Source organism: Entelurus aequoreus, linkage group LG13 (assembly GCF_033978785.1).
Source record: "Entelurus aequoreus isolate RoL-2023_Sb linkage group LG13, RoL_Eaeq_v1.1, whole genome shotgun sequence".
NCBI lineage: Eukaryota > Metazoa > Chordata > Actinopteri > Syngnathiformes > Syngnathidae > Entelurus > Entelurus aequoreus.
In genome coordinates, this window is record NC_084743.1 from 4,766,169 (window position 1) to 4,788,668 (window position 22,500).

The 22,500-nt window shown below is 32.0% G+C and overlaps 1 long non-coding RNA gene across 1 annotated transcript in view; it reads right to left on the reverse strand.

Annotated features, from left to right (window-relative positions):
- The window catches only part of LOC133663082 (uncharacterized), a 29,326-nt gene extending 7,005 nt beyond the window's left edge, over positions 1-22,321 (reverse strand). Inside the window, exons 1-2 of the long non-coding RNA XR_009828233.1 lie at positions 22,210-22,321; positions 15,305-15,382 (exon numbers count right to left, since the gene is read on the reverse strand). This is a non-coding gene — a long non-coding RNA (uncharacterized LOC133663082). The remainder of the gene's footprint in view (positions 1-15,304; positions 15,383-22,209) is intronic.
- Positions 22,322-22,500: the final 179 nt, after the last annotated feature.

The window sequence follows — 22,500 nt, forward strand, 5'->3', positions numbered from 1 at the left end:
TCTGTGCGAAAAAATGTGCTGTAAAAAAAAATACTACATAGAAAGCCAGTATAAAAAAATTAAGTGCATAAGAATTCATCGTGAAAATATTCAGCACAAAATAAATTTTGTGTGAAATTTTTTTACTGCATAAAAATTCAGTGTAAAAAAATTCTGTGCAAAAAAATTTTGTGTAAAAAATTGATTGCATAAAAAGTCAGTATAAAAAAATTCAGTGCATAAGAATTAATCATTAAAAAAAATGATTGTGTATGTAAGTATTACTGTATATACACACTGTAAGTATATATGTAATGTAGTAACATTCATAATAACATGTAATATTTACATATTTTCATCATTTTAAGTATTATGTACACCTGTAAGTACATATGTAATGTAGTAACATTAATAAAAACATGTAATATTTTCATAATTTTAAGTATTATATACACACTGTAAGTATATATGTATATTGTAGTAACACTCATAATAACATGTAATATTTACATATTTTCATAATTTTAGATATTATGTACATGCTGTAAGTATATATGTAATGTCGTAACATTCATAAAAACAGTTAATATTTTCATAATTTTAAGTATTATATACACACTGTAAGTATAAACCGTATGTAATGTAGTAACGTTCATAATAACATGTAATATTTACATATTTTCGTAATTCTAAGTATTATATACATGCTGTAAGTATTTATGTAGTATCTAGTAACATTTATAATAACATGTAATATTTACATATTTTATATGCACACTGTAAGTATATATGTAATGTAGTAACATTCATAATAACATGTAATATTTACATAATTTCATCATTTTAAGTATTATATACATGCTGTAAGTATATATGTAATGTAGTAACATTCATAATAACATGTAATATTTACATATTTTCATCATTTTAAGTATTATATACATGCTGTAAGTATATATGTAATGTAGTAACATTCATAATAACACGTAATATTTACATATTTTCATCATTTTAAGTATTATATACATATTGTAAGTATTTATGTAGTATCTAGTAACATTTTTAACAACATGTAATATTTACCTATTTTCATCATTTTAAGTATTATATACACACTGTAAGTATATATGTAATGTAGTAACATTCATAATAACAAGTAATATTTACATATTTTCATCATTTTGAGTATTATATACATGTTGTAAGTATATATGTAGTATCTAGTAACATTCTTAAAACCATGTAACATTTATATGTTTTCATCATTTTAAGTATTATATACACACTAAGTATATATGTAGTATCTATTAACATTCATAATAACATGTAATATTTACATATTTTCATCATTTTAAGTATTAATTTCACAGACTCATCACAACGTTCACTTCCCCTTCAACAACAACAACAACAAGACGACTAATCATGGCAGACTTGATGAGAGACAACAAAGACTACTTTGGGACAAATGATGATCCAAAAACTCCTATTTTTGAGGCTGAACATAAGGAGGATGAGCTACAAGTTTTAGATGCAGCTTCAGTCGAACACTAAGCATCGTGTAGCATTATTGCTAAGTGCTAAACAATTACTTTACCTCATTTCCACGCAAAAAAAACACTCATTTTTAAGGTGTAGCGGCTTTTATTTTGCTGCGGTGTATTCCGTGTAGGAGGAACCCTGCATGTAGTGTTACACTTGTACACACACACCAGCTAAAGTGTTGTTGGGAAGGTTTTGTACTCGCCTTCATCTGTCAGAGGACAAACAGGACTTCATTAGCGTGGAAATGTGTGTGTGTTTGTGTGTGCGCGTGTGTGTTGTGCTTGCGGTATTGTAGCACTTTTTTAAAAGGTTGTGTTTGCGTGAGTAGCATCAAATGAGAAAACAACACTTCCTCTTTACGGGGAGAATGTGCGTGTGAGCAGCACGCTTAGTGTGTGTGTGTGTGTGTGTGTCTGTGTGTGTGTGTGTGTGTACACAGCTGCTGGGTGTGTTTAAAAAGGGCACCGAGTGACCACTTCCTGCTGCACGGGTATAAACGCGAGTGAGGTCACTAAAGTGTTTTCATGGAACAACAACCTGTGCAGCAACAACCCCCGCCGGGTGTTGTTGATGTCAGGGCTGTGCACACTTTGTACAGCAGGGGGGGGGGGCCCGCCTGAATAAACATGAAGTAATGTGGGGGCCACTTTGATACATTTTCTACATGAAGATACTAAAAGCTATACAAGATAGCTCAATCAATATATGCTAAACTATTCTTATGTTAGCTTTGTGCTAACAGTAACGACACAGGTTGTACGTCGTTTGGCTCGAAAATAACATTTTTAAAGCAGAAAACAATCAGAATGCACTGTCCAGTGTCGTGGCCACTGATTGGCCCAGCCTCAGGCAGCATTGCTAACATTAGCATGCTAACTTTTTTAGCCAATTTTGCAGCCGAATGCCTGAGAGTGATATAACTTGGTACTTGACACATGCTAACTGTTACCATGCTAACTGTTTTAGCTCATTTAACAGCCGAATGCCTGAGAGTCATATAACTTGGTACTTGATACATGCTAACTGTTAGCATGCCAGCATTATCATGCTAAGCTTTTTACCTAATTTAAGATCCGAATGCCTGAGAGTCATGTAACTTGGTACTTGACACATGCTAACTGTTAGCTTGCTAGCATTATCATGGTAACTTTTTTGGGTAATTTTACAGCCGAACGCCTCAGACTCATACAACTTGGTACTTGACACATGCTAACTGTTACCATGCTAACTTTTTTAGCTAATTTAACAGCCGAATGCCTGAGAGTCATGTAACTTGGTACTTGACACATGCTAACTGTTAGCATGCTAGCATTATCATGCTAACTTTTTTGGGTAATTTTACAGCCGAACGCCTCAGACTCATAGAACTTGGTACTTGACACATGCTAATTTAACATGCTAACTTTTTTAGTTAATTTAACAGCCGAATGCCTGATAGTCATATAACTTGGTACTTGATACATGCTAACTGTTAGCATGCCAGCATTATCATGCTATGTTTTTGGGGGTAATTTTACAGCTGAACGCCTCAGACTCATAGAACTTGGTACTTGACACATGCTAACTAAACATGCTAACTTTTTTTTAGCTATTTTAAAAGTTCAATGCCTGAGAGTCATATAACTTGGTACATGATATGATACGTGCTAACTGTTAGCATGCTAGCATTATCATGCAACTTTTTGGGGGGTAATTTTACAGCCGAATGCCTCAAACTCATATAACTTGGTACTTGACACAGGCTAACTGTTAGCATGCTAGCATTATCATGCTAAGTTTTTTGGGAAATTTTACAGCCGAACGCCTCAGACTCATAGAACTTGGTACTTGACACATGCTAACGGTTACCATGCTAACTTTTTTAGCTAATTTAACAGCCGAATGCCTGAGAGTCATGTAACTTGGTACTTGATACATGCTAACTGTTAGCATGCCAGCATTATCACGCTAAGTTTTTGGGTCATTTTACAGCTGAACACCTCAGACTCATAGAACTTGGTACTTGACACATGCTAACTGTTATCATGCTAACTTTTTTTTTTAGCTAATTTAACAGCTGAAAGCCTGAGAGTCATATAACTTGGTACATGATATGATACGTGCTAACTGTTAGCATGCTAGCATTATCATGCAAATTTTTTGGGGGTAGTTTTACAGCCGAATGCCTCAGACTCATAGAACTTGGTACTTGACACAAGCTAACTGTTAGCATGCTAGCATTATCATGCTAAGTTTTTTGGGTAATTTTACAGCCGAACGCCTCAGACTCATAGAACTTGGTACTTGACACATGCTAACTGTTACCATGCTAACTTTTTTAGCTAATTTAACAGCCGAATGCCTGAGAGTCATGTAACTTGGTACTTGATACATGCTAACTGTTAGCATGCCAGCATTATCATGCTAAGTTTTTGGGGTAATTTTACAGCCGAACGCCTCAGACTCATATAACTTGGTACTTGACACGTGCTAACTTAACATGCTAACTTTTCTAGCTAATTTAAAAGCTGAATGCCTGAGTGTCATATAACTTGGTACATGATATGATACGTGCTAACTGTTAGCATGCTAGCATTATCATGCTAATTTTGGGGGGTAATTTTACAGCTGAACGCCTCAGACTCATACAACTTGGTACTTGACACGTGCTAACTTAACATGCTAACTTTTCTAGCTAATTTAAAAGCTGAATGCCTGAGAGTCATATAACTTGGTACATGATATGATACATGCTAACTGTTAGCATGCTAGCATTATCATGCAAATTTTTGGGGGGTAATTTTACAGCCGAACGCCTCAGACTCATAGAACTTGGTACTTGACACAGGCTAACTGTTAGCATGCTAGCATTATCATGCTAACCTTTTTACCTAATTCAAAAGCCGAATGCCTGAGAGTCACATAACTTGGTACTTGACACGTGCTAGCATGCTAGCAATATCATGCTAACTTTTAAAGCTAATTTTACATGCGTACAATTTAAAGAAATCTGACTTGGTACTTGACGCATTTCAACTGTTTGCATGCTAACGCTAACATGCTATATTTTAAAGCTAATTTTACATGCGTACAATTTAAAGAAATCTGACTCGGTACTTGGCACATTTCAACTGTTAGCATGCTAATGCTAACATGTTTCTTCTAAAGCTAATTTTACATGCGTACGTTTGAAAGAAATCTGACTCGGTACTTGACACATTTCAACTGTTAGCATGCTAATGCTAACATGTTTCTTCTAAAGCTAATTTTACGTGCGTACGTTTTAAAGAAATCTGACTTGGTACTTGACGCATTTCAACTGTTAGCATGCTAGCGTTGACATGCTATCTTTTAAAGCTAATTTTACATGCGTAAGTTTAAAAAAAATCTGACTTGGTACTTGACGCATTTAAACTGTTTGCATGCTAACGCTAACATGCTATATTTTAAAGCTAATTTTACATGCGTACAATTTAAAGAGATCTGACTTGGTACCTGACGCATTTCAACTGTTAGCATGCTAATGCTAACATGCTTCTTCTTAAGCTAACTTTACATGCGTACAATTTAAAGAAATCTGACTCGGTACTTGGCACATTTCAACTGTTAGCATGCTAATGCTAACATGTTTCTTCTAAAGCTAATTTTACGTGCGTACGTTTTAAAGAAATCTGACTTGGTACTTGACGCATTTCAACAGTTAGCATGCTAGCGTTGACATGCTATCTTTAAAAGCTAATTTTACATGCGTACGATTGAAAGAAATCTGACTTAGCACATTTCAGCTTTGATACGCAATTTCTACAAAAAGGGCATATTGTAGTTTTTTGGTGTAACGTTCAAGTCCAGGATGTATTTCAGGAGAATGCAAACTCTGGCCAGCTCTGTGTGATGAAAAAGTGCCAACTTAGTTGAAGTGGTCCCTGAAGGCAGCAAGTGAAATATTTGCTGACAGGCTGACTTGTGTGTGTGTGTGTGTGTGTGTGTGTGTGTACGCCAGCTGAATGAGGTCAGCTGGGAGTCAAGTGAGAGAAGACTCCATGCAGAAACAGGATGATTACGGCGACACGTCATTACAAATTGGCCTTTATTCCACTTTGAACTCTTCCTTTGGACTTCAAATGTAAGTCTAAGTCTTTTAAAAGCCTTTCAAGTCTCCTGAGCAGTCAGAGACACGCGACTAACACGCCTGACTAATGCAAGGCAGATCTCCTTTTTTTAGCATGCATATTGTACACTGTGTGTGTGTGCGCGCTAAGTTTTTTGGGCTAATTTTACAGCGTCAGAGTCGTATAACTTTATACTTGACCCGTGCTAACTGTTAGCATGCTAGCAATATCATGCTAACGTTTTTGGCTAATTTTTACTACAGCCAGATGCCTGAGAGTCATATAACTTGGTAGTTGACACATGCTAAATGTTATTAGCATGCTAGCATTATCATGCTAACTTTTTAGGCTAGCATAGAGTAGCATTAAACAGGCCCAGAGTGAGCACAATGTGTCCGTCATATATATATATATATATATATATATATATATATATATATATATATATATATATATATATATATATATATATATACATACATACATACATACATATATACACATATATACATATTCATATATACCTATATATATACATATATACATATATATATACATATATTTTATATATATATATATAGATATGTATATATGTATGTATGAATATGTATATATGTGTATATATGTGTATATATATATATGTATACATGTATGTATATATGTGTGTGTATATATACAGTATATATATATATATATATTGTATTTATGTATACGTATGTATATATGTATATATATCTGTATATGTACAGTATATGTATGTATATGTGTGTATATGTGTATACATATATATATATATATATAAATATATATATATATGTATGTATATATGAATATATATGTATATGTATATATGTGTATATATGTATCTATATGTGTATGTATATATATATATATATATATATATATATATATATATATATATATATATATATATATATATATATATATATATATATATATATATATATATATATATATATATATGTGTGTGTGTATGTATATGTATGTATGTGTATAGATGTATGTGTATGTGTAATAATAAATATTGATAATAATAATAATAATAAATAAATAATAAAATAATAATAATAATAAAAATAAATAAATAAATAAACAAATAAATAATAAAATAAATAAATAAATAAATAACAAAATACATAATAATAATTATAATAATAAATAATAACATACATATAAAATAATAGTAATAAATAAATAAATAATAACATCCATCCATCCATTTTCTACTGCTTGTCCCTTTTGGGGTCACGTGGGATGCTGGAGCCTATCAGCTGCATTCGGGCGGTAGGCGGGGTACACCGTGGACAAGTCGCCACCTCATCACAGGGCTAAATAATAATAATAAATAAATAAATAAATAATCAAATAATAATCAAATAAAATATCCAAATAAAAGAATGAGCTGCATCTTCTCCACTGTGCGTCCATGAGAGAGCACCAAGGTCTCCCTGACATAACACACTTTGTTCATTCCCATTCAGAAGAAACATTTGAGTACTGAAGTGATCGAAGGAGGGAAGCTGATGTGGGGAGAATGTGGTCATTACAAGAACAACATGTGAAAGTCAGAATGTGGTCATTACAAGAACAACATGTGAAAGTGGGCTCCAACACAAACGGCCCCAGGAGGAAAGGAATGTTTCCTCGCTTGGTTCCACTTCCATCTGTTGGGAACATGACTGATGTGCACTGAATGTCTTCTGATATCACATCAGACCAAACATCTCCCACTCTGGGCCTTCACCTCATATCTACTTTACTTTATATGTTTATATACTGACTGTACTTTTATATGTACACTGTAGAGCAGGGGTCACCAACGCGGTGCCCGCGGGCACCAGGTAGCCTGTAAGGACCAGATGAGTAGCCCGCTGGCCTGTTCTAAAAATAGCTCAAATAGCAGCACTTACCAGTGAGCTGCCTCTATTTTTTAAATGTTATTTATTTACTAGCAAGCTGGTCTCGATTTGCTCTACACTTTTAATTCTAAGAGAGACAAAACTCAAATAGAATTTGAAAATCCAAGAAAATATTTTAAAGACTTGGTCTTCTTTTGTTTAAATAAATTCATTAATTTTTTTACTTTGCTTCTTATAACTTTCAGAAAGACAATTTTAGAGAAAAAATACAACCTTAAAAATGATTTTAGGATTTTTAAACACATATACCTTTTTACCTTTTAAATTCCTTCCTCTTCTTTCCTGACAATTCAAATCAATGTTCAAGTAAATTATTTTTTTTAATTGTAAAGAATAATAAATATATTTTTATTTAATTCTTCATTTTAGCTTCTGTTTTTTCAACGAAGAATATTTGTGAAATATTTCTTCAAACTTATTATGATTAAAATTCAAAAAAATTATTCTGGCAAATCTAGAAAATCTGCAGAATCAAATTTAAATCTTATTTCAAAGTCTTTTGAATTTCTTTTAAAATTTTTGTTCTGGAAAATCTACAAGAAATAATGATTTGTCTTTGTTAGAAATATAACTTGGTCCAATTTGTTATATATTCTAACAAAGTGCAGATTGGATTTTAACCTATTTAAAACATGTCATCAAAATTCTAAAATTAATCCTAATCAGGAAAAATTACTAATGATGTTCCATAAATTATTTTTTTTTAATTTTTTCAAAAAGATTCGAATTAACTAGTTTTTCTCTTCTTTTTTTCGGTTGAATTTTGAATTTTAAAGAGTCGAAATTGATGATAAACTATGTTTAAAAATGTAATTGTCATTTTTTTTCGTGTTTTCTCCTCTTTTAAACCGTTCAATTAAGTGTAAATATAATTAATTATTACTAATAACATAGAGTTAAAGGTAAATTGAGCAAATTGGCTATTTCTGGCAATTTATTGAAGTGTGTATCAAACTGGTAGCCCTTCGCATTAATCACTACCCAAGAAGTAGCTCTTGCTTTCAAAAAGGTTGGTGACCCCTGATGTAGACTATAGTGGCCATTAACAGTTAGCTTCTACAGCTGGGAGGGTTCAAAGTGCGGCACAGGGGCCATCTGTGGTCCCTGACTCCTTTGTCAGCGGCCTTAAGCACGTTACAAAAAACAATAAATGGAGATCTCATTTGCAGGTGACATCCATCAAAATGAGGGTGGTCCCAAAAAGGAGGGATTTTTCAAATTGACTGTGTGTAGCTTTAAAAGTGCTCCCCCTCTGGTCAACATATGAAATAACAAGTGTGTGTAAGAAATTGAAATGAGCGCCCTTTGGCCAACATTTATAAAAAATAATACAATAAAGATGTCGATAGAGACATACTGTCATAACCTGAAGTAAATCATGAAGATTAAAAAACAATTACAAACAAAATATTTAAAAAAATAAAACATTTGACTAAAATGTGTCAGCTTTTTTCTTATAAAATTGGGAACAATTTCTCATATTCTTTCTGTTTCTGTAATATTGCAATATTTTCTCGTACAATTGTGACTTTTTTTTAACGTAAAATTATTACTTTTTAATGCAAAATATAAAATTCAGACTTTTATCACAATATTGCCAATTTTTTTTTGTGTTCTTGTTAAATAGTGACATTTTTTGAGTCAAATTATGACTTTTGTCATAATTTTGCCAAGTAAAATTTTGATCATTATTGTAATATTGCCAACATTTTAGAGTTTTCCTATAATATTGTAACTTTTGTCCAGTAAAATTATGACTTTTCATCCGGTCTCCCCTAGGAGGGGGTGGGGGGGTGGGGTTGGGGGGGATGGGGTGTGGGGGTGTGTGTGTGTGTGTGGGGGTGGGGGGGGGTTCCTCTCCCAGGTTTCTCATAGTCATTCTCATTGACGTCCCACTGGCTTGAGTTTTTTCCTTGCCCTGATGTGGGCACTGAACCGCGGATGTCGTTGTGGCTTGTGCAGCCCTTTGAGACACTTGTGATTTAGTGCTATATAAATAAACATTGACTGATTGATAAAATGGCCAACATCTTAAGCTTTTCTTGTGAAATTGCGACTGTTGTTGATTAAAATTCCAACTTTTATCATAACATTGCACAAATGTTCCGTTTTTCTTGTAAAATATTGACTTGGGTTGAGCAAAATGACGACTTTTATTATAATACTGCCAAAATTCTGAGTCTTTCTTGTGAAAGTGTGACCTTTTTCTTGTGAAATACCAACTCATTTTCACAACAAGCTTTTTTTTTATATGTGCATAGGATGTATATGTACAAACCCCGTTTCCATATGAGTTGGGAAATTGTGTTAGTTGTAAATATAAACGGAATACAATGATTTGCAAATCCTTTTCAAGCCATATTCAGTTGAATATGCTACAAAGACAACATATTTGATGTTCAAACTCATAAACTTAATTTTTTTTTCTTGCAAATCAATCAATCAATCAATCAATGTTTATTTATATAGCCCTAAATCACAACAAATAATAATTAACTTATAATTTCATGGCTGCAACATGTGCCAAAGTAGTTTTGTTTCAATGGGAGACAGGTCTGGACTACAGGCAGGCCAGTCTAGTACCCGCACTCTTTTACTATGAAGCCACGTTGATGTAACACGTGGCTTGGCTTTGTCTTGCTGAAATAAGCAGGGGCATCCATGGTAACGTTGCTCCAAAAGCTGTATGTACCTTTCAGCATTAATGGCGCCTTCACAGATGTGTAAGTTACCCATGTCTTGGGCCAGGGCCGGCCCGTGGCATAGGCCGTATAGGCAAATGCTAAGGGCGCCGTCCATCAGGGGGCGCCACGCCAGTGCCACAAATGTTGGAGAAAAAAAAAAAAAAGAAAAAAGTTTGTACTATTATTTCTAGAAAGAAAAAATAATCCCACGTTAATTAAAATGCAAAGTAAAGCCTATTTAATAGAAATGTTATTTGTTACAACATTATGCCCCCCCCCCTCCCCCCGCACGGTGCGCCCCCCCTCCCTTCCCGTATCATGACTGTTTATGGACGTCACCACATCAAAAAATCAACACAAGATGTCAAAACGGCCAAAACTGTCAGGTGCCCAGGGAAGAAAAAAGAGAAAAGAAGAGGAGAAACGAGAAAAAGACAGAGGTAGCAGGTAGGTAACGTTAGCCTACATGAAATTATTTGTCTGTTACAGAATGTGATAGTAACCTGGCTTTTTAGCATTAAGCTAATGTTACATGATTCGGCAATTGCTAATCAATAAATAGCTAGTTCTGTTTTAACGTCGGGTTAATATTGTGGAGGGGGCTAAATTGTTATGGAAAATAATAATGTAACGTTAGGTAATTACAGTACTCCCACCTTACATTCCTCAGGGACATTTGTATTAGATCTGTTAAGCAGGTGTTTTTTGTTTACATTGTTATTGCCTTCTGGTTAGCTAATGTTTGCCCTGCAGGTAATAGTCACTTTTCCACCCCTTTATATATCAGGTATAGTTGTAGGCCCAGCGAAGCCGACGGCGTTTCCGGGTGTTGTTGATAAACGGTTTTCGCCTCGCATAGGAGAGTTTTAACTTGCACTTACAGATGTAGCGACCAACTGTAGTTACTGACAGTGGCTTTCTGAAGTGTTCCATGTGGTGATATCCTTTACACACTGATGTGGCTTGTTGATGCAGTACAGCCTGAGGGATGGAAGGTCACGGGCTTAGCTGCTTACGTGCAGTGATTTCTCCACATTCTCTCAACCCTTTGATGATGAAATCCCTAAATTCCTTGCAATAGCTGCTTGAGAAAGGTTGTTCTTAAACTGTTCAACAATTTGCTCAGGCATTTGTTGACAAAGTGGTGACCCTCGCCCCGTCCTTGTTTGTGAACGACTGAGCATTTCACAGAATCTACTTTTATACCCAATCATGGCACCCACCTGTTCCCAATTAGCCTGCACACCTGTGGGATGTTCCAAATAAGTGTTTGATGAGCATTCCTCAACTTTATCAGTCTTTTTTGCCACCTTTCCCAACTTCTTTGTCACGTGTTGCTGCCATCAAATTCTAAAGTTAATGATTATTTGCACACAAAAAAAATAAAGTTTATGAGTTTGAACATGAAATATGTTGTCTTTGTAGCATATTCAACTGAATATGGCTTGAAAAGGATTCGCAAATGATTGTATTCCGTTTATATTTACATCTAACACCATTTCCCAACTCATATGGAAACGGGGTTTGTAGTATTAATGTTGTAAATACACATCTTTAAAAATCTAGAAAGGCTGGTCCTAAAGAGGGAGGCATTTTTCTCAGGTCACAAAAAGGTAAGAAATACACGAACATGTGTGTGTGTGTGTGCGTGTGTGTGTGTGTGTGTGTGTGTGTGTGTGTTGCTGAGAGAGGCTGAAAAGGAGCAGTTTGGAGTGCGTGCACAAAGCGTGTGGGAATGTCACGCATGTGGCGTGCACACTTGCGCACAACGCAACACACACTATCACCCTTTTACACAACACAACACAACACAACACACACTATCACCCTTTTACACAACACACACTATCACACTTTTTGTTTCCGTGCAACAAAAGCTGAGACTTCAGGCAGTTAAACCTTCCTGAGTGAGGATTTGACGCAAAACTGCTGCATACCGTGTGTGAGTGTGTGTGTGTGTGTGTGTGTGTGTTTGTAGCGTGATAACATGAGCCATTATAACATCTCATTCGGGTTTTGGGATCATCCACAAAAAAAGTCGACCCCGGGAAGAGCAATATACAAAATCAGTTAGTGTCAGCCTGCAAGCATGCGTGTTTGTGTTGGCGTGTGTGTGTGTGTGTGTGTGTGTGTGCGTGTGTGTGTGAGCCCCCCGAGGAGTGCAATCGTGCAAATTCAGCCCTCAGAAGGAGGTCTGGAGGGATTAGAGGGAGGAATGATGGGAAAATGATGGCGCACGCTCTCATTGGCTCACACGACAAGCTGCTCTTAAGGCAGGCCGCTCGTCTGCCACCTCGTCAAAAAGAACATTCCTTCTTCCAAAGTCACTTTGCCGCGCAATCGGACAACAAGCCTCTTCTTCCCCTCGTCGGCATGCTAAAGTTAGCACGCTAGCTTGTTTGATAATTTTAAATATGTTGTTGCTCGACCAACGATGCCTGTTAGCATGCTAACATTAGCATGCTAGCTTTTGTTTAATTTTTAGAGCTAATTCATTTTGGTAGCATACTAACATTAGCATGTACACCCAAAGATTCACAGCCCTAATATATATATATATATATATATATATATATATATATATATATAGAGCGTATATACACTTAGAGCGTGTATATAATACTCAAAATGATGAAAAAATGTAAATATGACATGTTATTAAGAATGTTACTAGATACTACATATATACTTAGAGTGTGTATATAATACTTAAAATGATGAAAAGATGTAAATATGACATGTTATTAAGAATGTTACTAGATACTACATATATACTTAGAGCGTGTATGTAATACTCAAAATGATGAAAAGATGCAAATATGACATGTTATTAAGAATGTTACTAGATACTACATATATACTTAGAGCGTGTATATAATACTCAAATATTACATGTTATTAAGAATGTTACTAGATACTACATATATACTCACAGCATGTATATAATACTTAAAATGATGAAAAGATGTAAATATGACATGTTATTAAGAATATTACTAGATACTACATATATACTTAGAGTGTGGATATAATACTCAAAATGATGAAAAGATGCAAATATGACATGTTATTAAGAATGTTACTAGATACTACATATATACTTAGAGCGTGTATATAATACTCAAAATGATGAAAAGATGTAAATATTACATGTTATTAAGAATGTTACTAGATACTACATATATACTCACAGCATGTATATAATACTTAAAATGATGAAAAGATGTAAATATGACATGTTATTAAGAATGTTACTAGATACTACATATATACTTAGAGTGTGGATATAATACTCAAAATGATGAAAAGATGTAAATACGACATGTTATTAAGAATGTTACTAGATACTACATATATACTTAGAGCGTGTATATAATACTCAAAATGATGAAAAGATGTAAATATTACATGTTATTAAGAATGTTACTAGATACTACATATATACTTACAGCGTGTATATAATACTCAAAATGATGAAAAGATGTAAATATTACATGTTATTAAGAATGTTACTAGATACTACATGTATACTTACAGCGTGTATATAATACTCAAAATGATGAAAAGATGTAAATATGACATGTTATTAAGAATGTTACTAGATATTACATATATACTTAGAGCGTGTATATAATACTCAAAATGATGAAAAGATGTAAATATGACATGTTATTAAGAATGTTACTATATACTACATATATACTTACAGCGTGTATATAATACTCAAAATGATGAAAAGATGTAAATATGACATGTTATTAAGAATGTTACTAGATACTACATATATACTTACAGCGTGTTTATAATACTCAAAATGATGAAAAGATGTAAATATTACATGTTATTAAGAATGTTACTAGGTACTACATATATACTTACAGCGTGTATATAATACTCAAAATGATGAAAAGATGTAAATATGACATGTTATTAAGAATGTTACTAGATACTACATATATACTTAGAGCGTGTATATAATACTCAAAATGATGAAAAGATGTAAATATGACATGTTATTAAGAATGTTACTAGATACTACATATATACTTAGAGCGTGTATATAATACTCAAAATGATGAAAAGATGTAAATATTACATGTTATTAAGAATGTTACTAGATACTACATATATACTTACAGCATGTATATAATACTCAAAATGATGAAAAGATGTAAATATTACATGTTATTAAGAATGTTACTAGATACTACATATATACTTAGAGCGTGGATATAATACTTAAATTGATGAAAAGATGTAAATATTACATGTTATTAAGAATGTTACTAGATACTACATATATACTTAGAGCGTGAATATAATACTTAAAATGATGAAAAGATGTAAATATGACATGTTATTAAGAATGTTACTAGATACTACATATATACTTAGAGCGTGTATATAATACTCAAAATGATGAAAAGATGTAAATATTACATGTTATTAAGAATGTTACTAGATACTACATATATACTTACAGCGTGTTTATAATACTCAAAATGATGAAAAGATGTAAATATTACATGTTATTAAGAATGTTACTAGATACTACATATATACTTAGAGCGTGGATATAATACTTAAAATGATGAAAAGATGTAAATATGACATGTTATTAAGAATGTTACTAGATACTACATATCTAGTTGGAACACTATAAAGGGGTAGAAAACCTGAAAGGGACAAGCGGTAGAAAGCGGATGGACGGATGGATGTCTTACATAATAATTGTGTATGACAAAAATATATAATAAATGTTCATACCTTTATAAACATTGTTTTTAGTTTGTAACAGAGAAGATTTAAAGTGCATTAAATTGCATGAAAACAAGAATCATTATTTCAACTTTTTGGACCAACTAGAAGCTTTTGACACTGAAACTTCTAATCAAATAAATTCCTGGCAGGTTTGAAGTTCTTTCTTGTCTGAAAAGCATCTTAGGAATACAATTTGATTGATTGGTGATACTGATAAAGCATGTTGCCACTGTGTCACTAACACCTCATCTCTCCGACTTTCACCTTGTGGAGATGATGTCAGAGCACACAGGTGGAGCTTTTGTACCTGAGCAGATGTTCTCTCTGTGACCTCTCACTCTCGTCTCTCAGCAGCTGCTGCTCGTCTCTCTGCCTCGTCTGTTGCCTGGCAACACAACAGGAAGTAAGAACGCCAATCTCGCACTAAACTTCAAATGAACAATTCAAGAAACAAAAAATAGATAGAAAATAAGACCTTAAAAGAGCAAAAAAATTAATACGATTAAATAATAATTATTTAAAAAATAAAGCTACAAAGAGCAAAAAATATTACAATAAAAAAAAAAAAAAAAGCTACAAAGAGAAAAATAATAATAAAATGAAATAAACAATAAATAAAAAGATCTCAAATAGCAAAAAATTTAAAAACTGGAAAAAACTATGAAATAAAAAAGACCCCAAAGAGCAAAAAATAATACAATTAAATAAATAAAAATAAATAGAAAATAAGACCTCAAAGAACAAAAAATAATACAATTAAATAAATAAAAAATAGATAGAAAATAAGACCTTAAAAGAGCAAAAAAAATGTATACGATTAAATAATAATTATTAAAAAAATAAAGCTAAAAAGAGCAAAAAAATTACAATAAAAAAACCAAAAACAAAATAAAGCTACAAAGAGAAAAATAATAATAATAAAATGAAATAAACAATAAATAAAAAGATCTCAAATAGCAAAAAATTAATAAACTGGAAAAAACTATGAAATAAAAAAGACCTCAAAGAGCAAAAAATAATACAATTAAATAAATAAAAATAAATAGAAAATAAGACCTCAAAGAACAAAAAATAATAAAATTAAAGAAATAAAAAAATAGATAGAAAATAAGACCTTAAAAGAGCAAAAAAATTAATACGATTAAATAATAATTATTAAAAAAATAAAGCTACAAAGAGCAAAAAATATTACAATAAAAAAAACAAAAACAAAATAAAGCTACAAAGAGAAAAATAATAATAATAAAATGAAATAAACAATAAATAAAAATATCTCAAATAGCAAAAAATTAATAAACTGGAAAAAACTATGAAATAAAAAAGACCTCAAAGAGCAAAAAATAATACAATTAAATAAATAAAAACAAATAGAAAATAAGACCTCAAAGACAAAAAAATAATAAATCTAGAAAAAACAATAAATTAAATATACAACCTCAAAGAGCAAACAATAACAAAATTAAATAAATAAATAAAAAAATAAAGCCTCAAAGAGAAAAAAATAATAAAAAGAAAACAATATTACATAAAAAAGACCTCAAAGGGGAAAAAAAGTAAATAGATGAAAATCAAATTTAAAAATAAAACCTCAAAGAGAAAAAAATAATACAACTAGAAAAAAAAACAATAAATAATAATTTAAAAAAACCCTCCAAAAGCAAAAAATTATAAAATTAAATAAATAAATACAAAATAACACCTCAAAGAGAAAAAAGTAATACACACAGGAAGTAAAATGATTTATATTAATTAAATGACGCTTCAGTGAGAGTGTGGCTCACTCACTAGCAGTATTGACACAGTATTGGTGTTTCATAATGGCTTGATTCTTATTCATCCTGATTTCATATCGATTGTTCATTTTCAAAACTTAGTGACATGTATTTATTTTTTTAAATCAAAAATCCATTCTGAATCGAATCGTCATCCCAGGAATTGGAATCGGATCCAATCGTTAGGCGCCCAAAGATTGACAGCCTTAATATGCAAAGTCATTTCAAGATCCTCTTAGTGGTGACAACGCAAAGTGAAAGTGAAAGTGTGTTTTTTTTATGCGACAAAGTGGGTTGGAAATGATTTTGAACTTGGACTCTGCGTGCCGTGACAACACAGACTTCACCTCTAACCATGTCGGCTAATCCACCGTCACGTTGTGTGTGTGTGCGTGTGTGTGTGTGTGTGTGTTGCCCTTGCAGACACACGCAACAAGCACACCCAGGGAGAGCTTCATCATAAAACAATGCTGTGATTTGGACGCTTTACTCAAAGAGTGTCCAACTTGTGGCCCCCGGGGGACATTTGTGGCCCCCAGCTCATTTTTTAGTGGCCCACAACACATTCTAACAATACTATTTCAATAAAACATCAAAAAGTGTAATAAAAGAGAAAACAGGTGAAAAGTAACAAGAAAAAGTTGCTACGTTGACTCTAAAAACACAAAACTGACATGCAGGATGTTTTTATTTTATTTAGAAAATATTAATGAGTACAAATCAAATGTTAAGAATTATTGACATATTTAATGCATCATTTACTTCAAAATTTCCAATTTTAAATATTTTTGGGATAATTATTGTATATTTTAACATTTTTCTTTCACAAAAAGGATACAAAACAACAACAAAAAAACATTTAAAACATGTTTTTAGAACCGATAAATAGATCTGAAGTTAATCTGGAGAAAGTAAAAAATAAAATAAAAATAAAAATAAATAAATATATACGAGTTAGGGTTAGGGTTAGGGTTAGGTTTAGGGTTAGGGTTAGGGCTAGGGCTAGGGCCAAGTGGGGCCAAAAAGGTCCCACTCATAAAAGTGTTAAAGGGTTAGGGTTAGGTTTAGGGTTAGGGTTAGGGTTAGGTTTGGGTTAGGGTTAGGTTTAGGGTTAGGGTTAGGGTTAGGGCTAGGGCTAACCCAAAACCTAACCCTAACCCTAACCCTTTAACACTTTTATGAGTGGGACCTTTTTGGCCCCACTTGGCCCTAGCCCTAGCCCTAACCCTAACCCTAACAGGGTTAGGGTTAGGTTTAGGGTTAGGGTTAGGGCTAGGGGTAACCCTAAACCTAACCCCCTAACCCTAACCCAAACCTAACCCTAACCCTAAAACACTTTTATGAGTGGGACCTTTTTGGCCCCACTTGGCCCTAGCCCTGTTAGGGTTAGGGTTAGGTTTAGGGCTAACCCTAAACCTAACCCTAACCCTAACCCTAAACCTAACCCTTTAACACTTTTATGAGTGGGACCTTTTTGGCCCCCCGATCATTATATATATATATATATATATATATATATATATATATATATATATATATATATATATATATATATATATATATATATATATATATGAAATCTACAAGATATATATATATATATATATATATATATATATATATATATATACACATATATATATATTTAATGCTCTAATTACTTCATATCAAATATTACATTTACATTTTTTTTGGGGGGGGGGTAAATATTGCATATTTTGTGTTTTTGCCATAAAATCAACATTTTCTTTGATAAAAAGTGCATATAGGAAACAAATAATTATTGAAAAAAACAACAAATTATAAAAATAATCGATTTAAGTTGATCTTGAGATTTAAAAGAAAAAAGTATCTAGTATGACTTATTTTTAACACTTTTATGAGTGGGCCAATTTTTTTTATTTTTTAAATAATAGTAATAATAAAATAATAATAATAAAATAAAATAGTAATCAATAAATCAATTATTCCACTTTGTAAATTTTTGGGCGGTAAGTATTGCATATTTCGTGCGCACGAGAAACATATCTAAAAAAATATATCTTCCCCATGTCCCTTTAGGGCAGGGGTGTCCAAACTTTTTCCACTGAGGGCCGCACACGGAAAAATTCAAGCATGCGGGGGCCATTTTGATAGTTTTCATTTTCAAACCATAACAAAATATATGCATTTTTTAAATTTATTTTACCTTTAGGGGTCCCGGGGACCATTAAGGGTCTCTGTCATTAAATGTTAAAAATAAGTCAGATTATTATTATTTTTTAAATTATTTAACGCTTACAGTAAATCTCTATATCAACTTCAAGTTGATATAAAGTAACACGAATTAAAAAAAATGTTTTATGGCTTTTCTGTCAAAAACAACTTAGTTTTTTTAAATATAAATATATATATATATATATATATATATATATATATATATATATATATATATATATATATATATATATATATATATATATATATATATATATATATATATGCAGTATTTAGTAATTAGAGCCCTAAAAGATCAATAATGCAAGACACCATTGATTTTAATTCTTTCATATTTTTGAGTAATCACAGTGAAAAGATAAATAAAAAATCACTAAATATATTTGGGATCCAAAAGGTGCCCCACTCATAAAGTGACACATTTTTATTAGGTTTTTATTTTCTTTCAACACTTAAGCTCCGAGATCAACTTCAGATATATCTGTCCATTTTATGCTGGAGATATTATTTTTGTTTGTTTTATGCGCTTTTGTCAAAAAAAATAACTTTGATGTTTTTATATGTCTACTACACAATATATGCAATATTTACCACATAAAACATTTTAAAGTGAAATATTTGACGTAATTGGAGCCCTGAAAATAATTCATTACAACATGGATTTTTTTTTGTCATTATTATTATTTTTTGAGCAATGGCAGAAAAAGAAAAATGAAGAAAGACAAAAGAAAAATAAAACAGCCTGCATGGCAACTTTTGTGTCAACATTGCAACTTTTTCTCGTTAGATTTCACCTCATTCCACTTTTTTGGGGGTAAATATTGCATCTTTTGTGTTTTTGCCATAAAAACAACATTTTCTTTGATAAAAAAGGGCATATAGGAAATAAATAATAATTTAAAAAAACAATACAAATATTAAAAACATATAATCAATTTAAATTTAATCTAGAGATTTAAGCGTAGAAAAAAAACAAAAAAATCAAGTTAACTTATTTTTAAAACTTTTATGAGTGGGCTAAATTTATTTTTAAATAATAGTAATAATTAAATAATAATAATAAAACAATAATAATAAAATAAAATAATAATAAATAAATAAAATATTCCATTCTGTAAATTTTTTGGGGAAAAATATTGTATATTTTGTGTTTTTTCCATAAAATATTTTCTTTGATAAAAAAGGGCATATAGGAAACAAATAATAATTAAAACAACAATAAAAATGATTAAAACATAATCAATTTAAAGTTGAGATTTAAGCGTAAAAAGTCAAAATGAAGAAAAAAATCAAGTACGACTTATTTTTAACACTTTTATGAGTGGGACTATTTTGACCCCCAATAATTTTAGTCAGATGATTTTTTTTTTATTAAAAGAGCTGTCATTGTTCAAAAATAATAATGAATCAAAATCAATGTTGTTATGAATTATTGACATATTTAATGCTGTAATTACTTCACATCAAATATTACACTTACATTTTTTGGGGGGGCGCGGGGGGGGTAAATATTACATATTTTGTCTTTTTGCCATAAAAGCAACATTTTCTTTGATAAAAAGAGGAAATAAATAATTATTAAAAAAAACTATAAAAAATAATAAAAACAATCGATTTAAAGTAGATCTTAAGTTTTAAAAGAAAAAACTAAAAAATCAAGTATGACTTATTTTTAACACTTTTATGAGTGGGCCAAATTGATTTTTAAATATTAGTAATAATAAAATAATGATAATAATACAATAAAATAATAATCAATAAATCAAATATTGCATTCTGTACATTTTTGGGGGTAAAATATTGCTTATTTTTGTGTTTTTTCCATAAAATACTTTCTTTGATAAAAAGGGCATATAGGAAACAAATAATAATTAAAACAACAATAAAAATAATAAAAACATAATCAATTTAAAGTTAAAGTAGCAATGATAGTCACACACACACTAGGTGTGGTGAAATGTATTCTCTGCATTTGACCCATCACCCTTGATCACCCCCTGGGAGGTGAGGGGAGCAGTGAGCAGCAGCGGTGACCGCGCCCGGGAATCATTTTTGGTGATTTAACCCCCAATTCCAACCCTTGATGCTGAATGCCAAGCAGGGAGGTAATGGCTCCCATTTTTATAGTCTTTGGTATGACTCGGCCGGGGTTTGAACTCACAACCTACCCATCTCAGGGCGGACACTCTAACCACTAGACCAGGGGTCGGCAACCCAAAATGTTGAAAGAGCCATATTGGAGCAAAAATACAAAAACAAATCTGTCTGGAGCCGCAACAAATTAGAAGATATTACATACAGATAGTGTGTCATGAGATATACATTGAATTGAGATGACTTAAAGGAAACTAAATGAGCTGAAATATAGCTACAAATGAGGCATAATGATGCAATATGTACATATAGCTAGCCTAAATAGCATGTTAGCATCGATTAGCTTGCAGTCATGCAGTGACCAAATATGCCCGATTAGCTTGGACCAAAAATACAAAAACAAATCTGTCTGGAGCCGCAACAAATTAGAAGATATTACATACATATAGTGTGTCATGAGATATACATTGAATTGAGATGACTTAAAGGAAACTAAATGAGCTCAAATATAGCTACAAATGAGGCATAATGATGCAATATGTACATATAGCTAGCCTAAATAGCATGTTAGCATCGATTAGCTTGCAGTCATGCAGTGACCAAATATGCCCGATTAGCTTGGACCAAAAATACAAAAACAATTCTGTCTGGAGCCGCAACAAATTAGAATATATTACATACATATAGTGTGTCATGAGATATACATTGAATTGAGATGACTTAAAGGAAACTAAATGAGCTCAAATATAGCTACAAATGAGGCATAATGATGCAATATGTACATATAGCTAGCCTAAATAGCATGTTAGCATCGATTAGCTTGCAGTCATGCAGTGACCAAATATGCCCGATTAGCTTGGACCAAAAATACAATAACAAATCTGTCTGGAGCCGCAACAAATTAGAAGATATTACATACAGATAGTGTGTCATGAGATATACATTGAATTGAGATGACTTAAAGGAAACTAAATGAGCTCAAATATAGCTACAAATGAGGCATAATGATGCAATATGTACATATAGCTAGCCTAAATAGCATGTTAGCATCGATTAGCTTGCAGTCATGCAGTGACCAAATATGCCCGATTAGCACTCCACACAAGTCAATAACATCAACAAAACTCACCTTTGTGTATTCACGCACAAGGTTAAAAGTTTGGTGGACAAAATGAGACAGAAAAAGAAGTGTCATAAAACACGTCCTAAAAAGTCGGAGAAAGTTATACACTACGGTGAGTTCAAGGACCGCCAAAATTAGTAGGACAAAACGGCGCTCGCCAAATACTCGAATCAGTGAAGCATGTTTAATACAAACAGTGTGATTTATAACAATTAGGGAGGTTTGTGTCATGTTTGTCCTCCTACAGAAACCATATTAAAACAAAAAATATATATTTTTTCCCCCTCATCTTTTTCC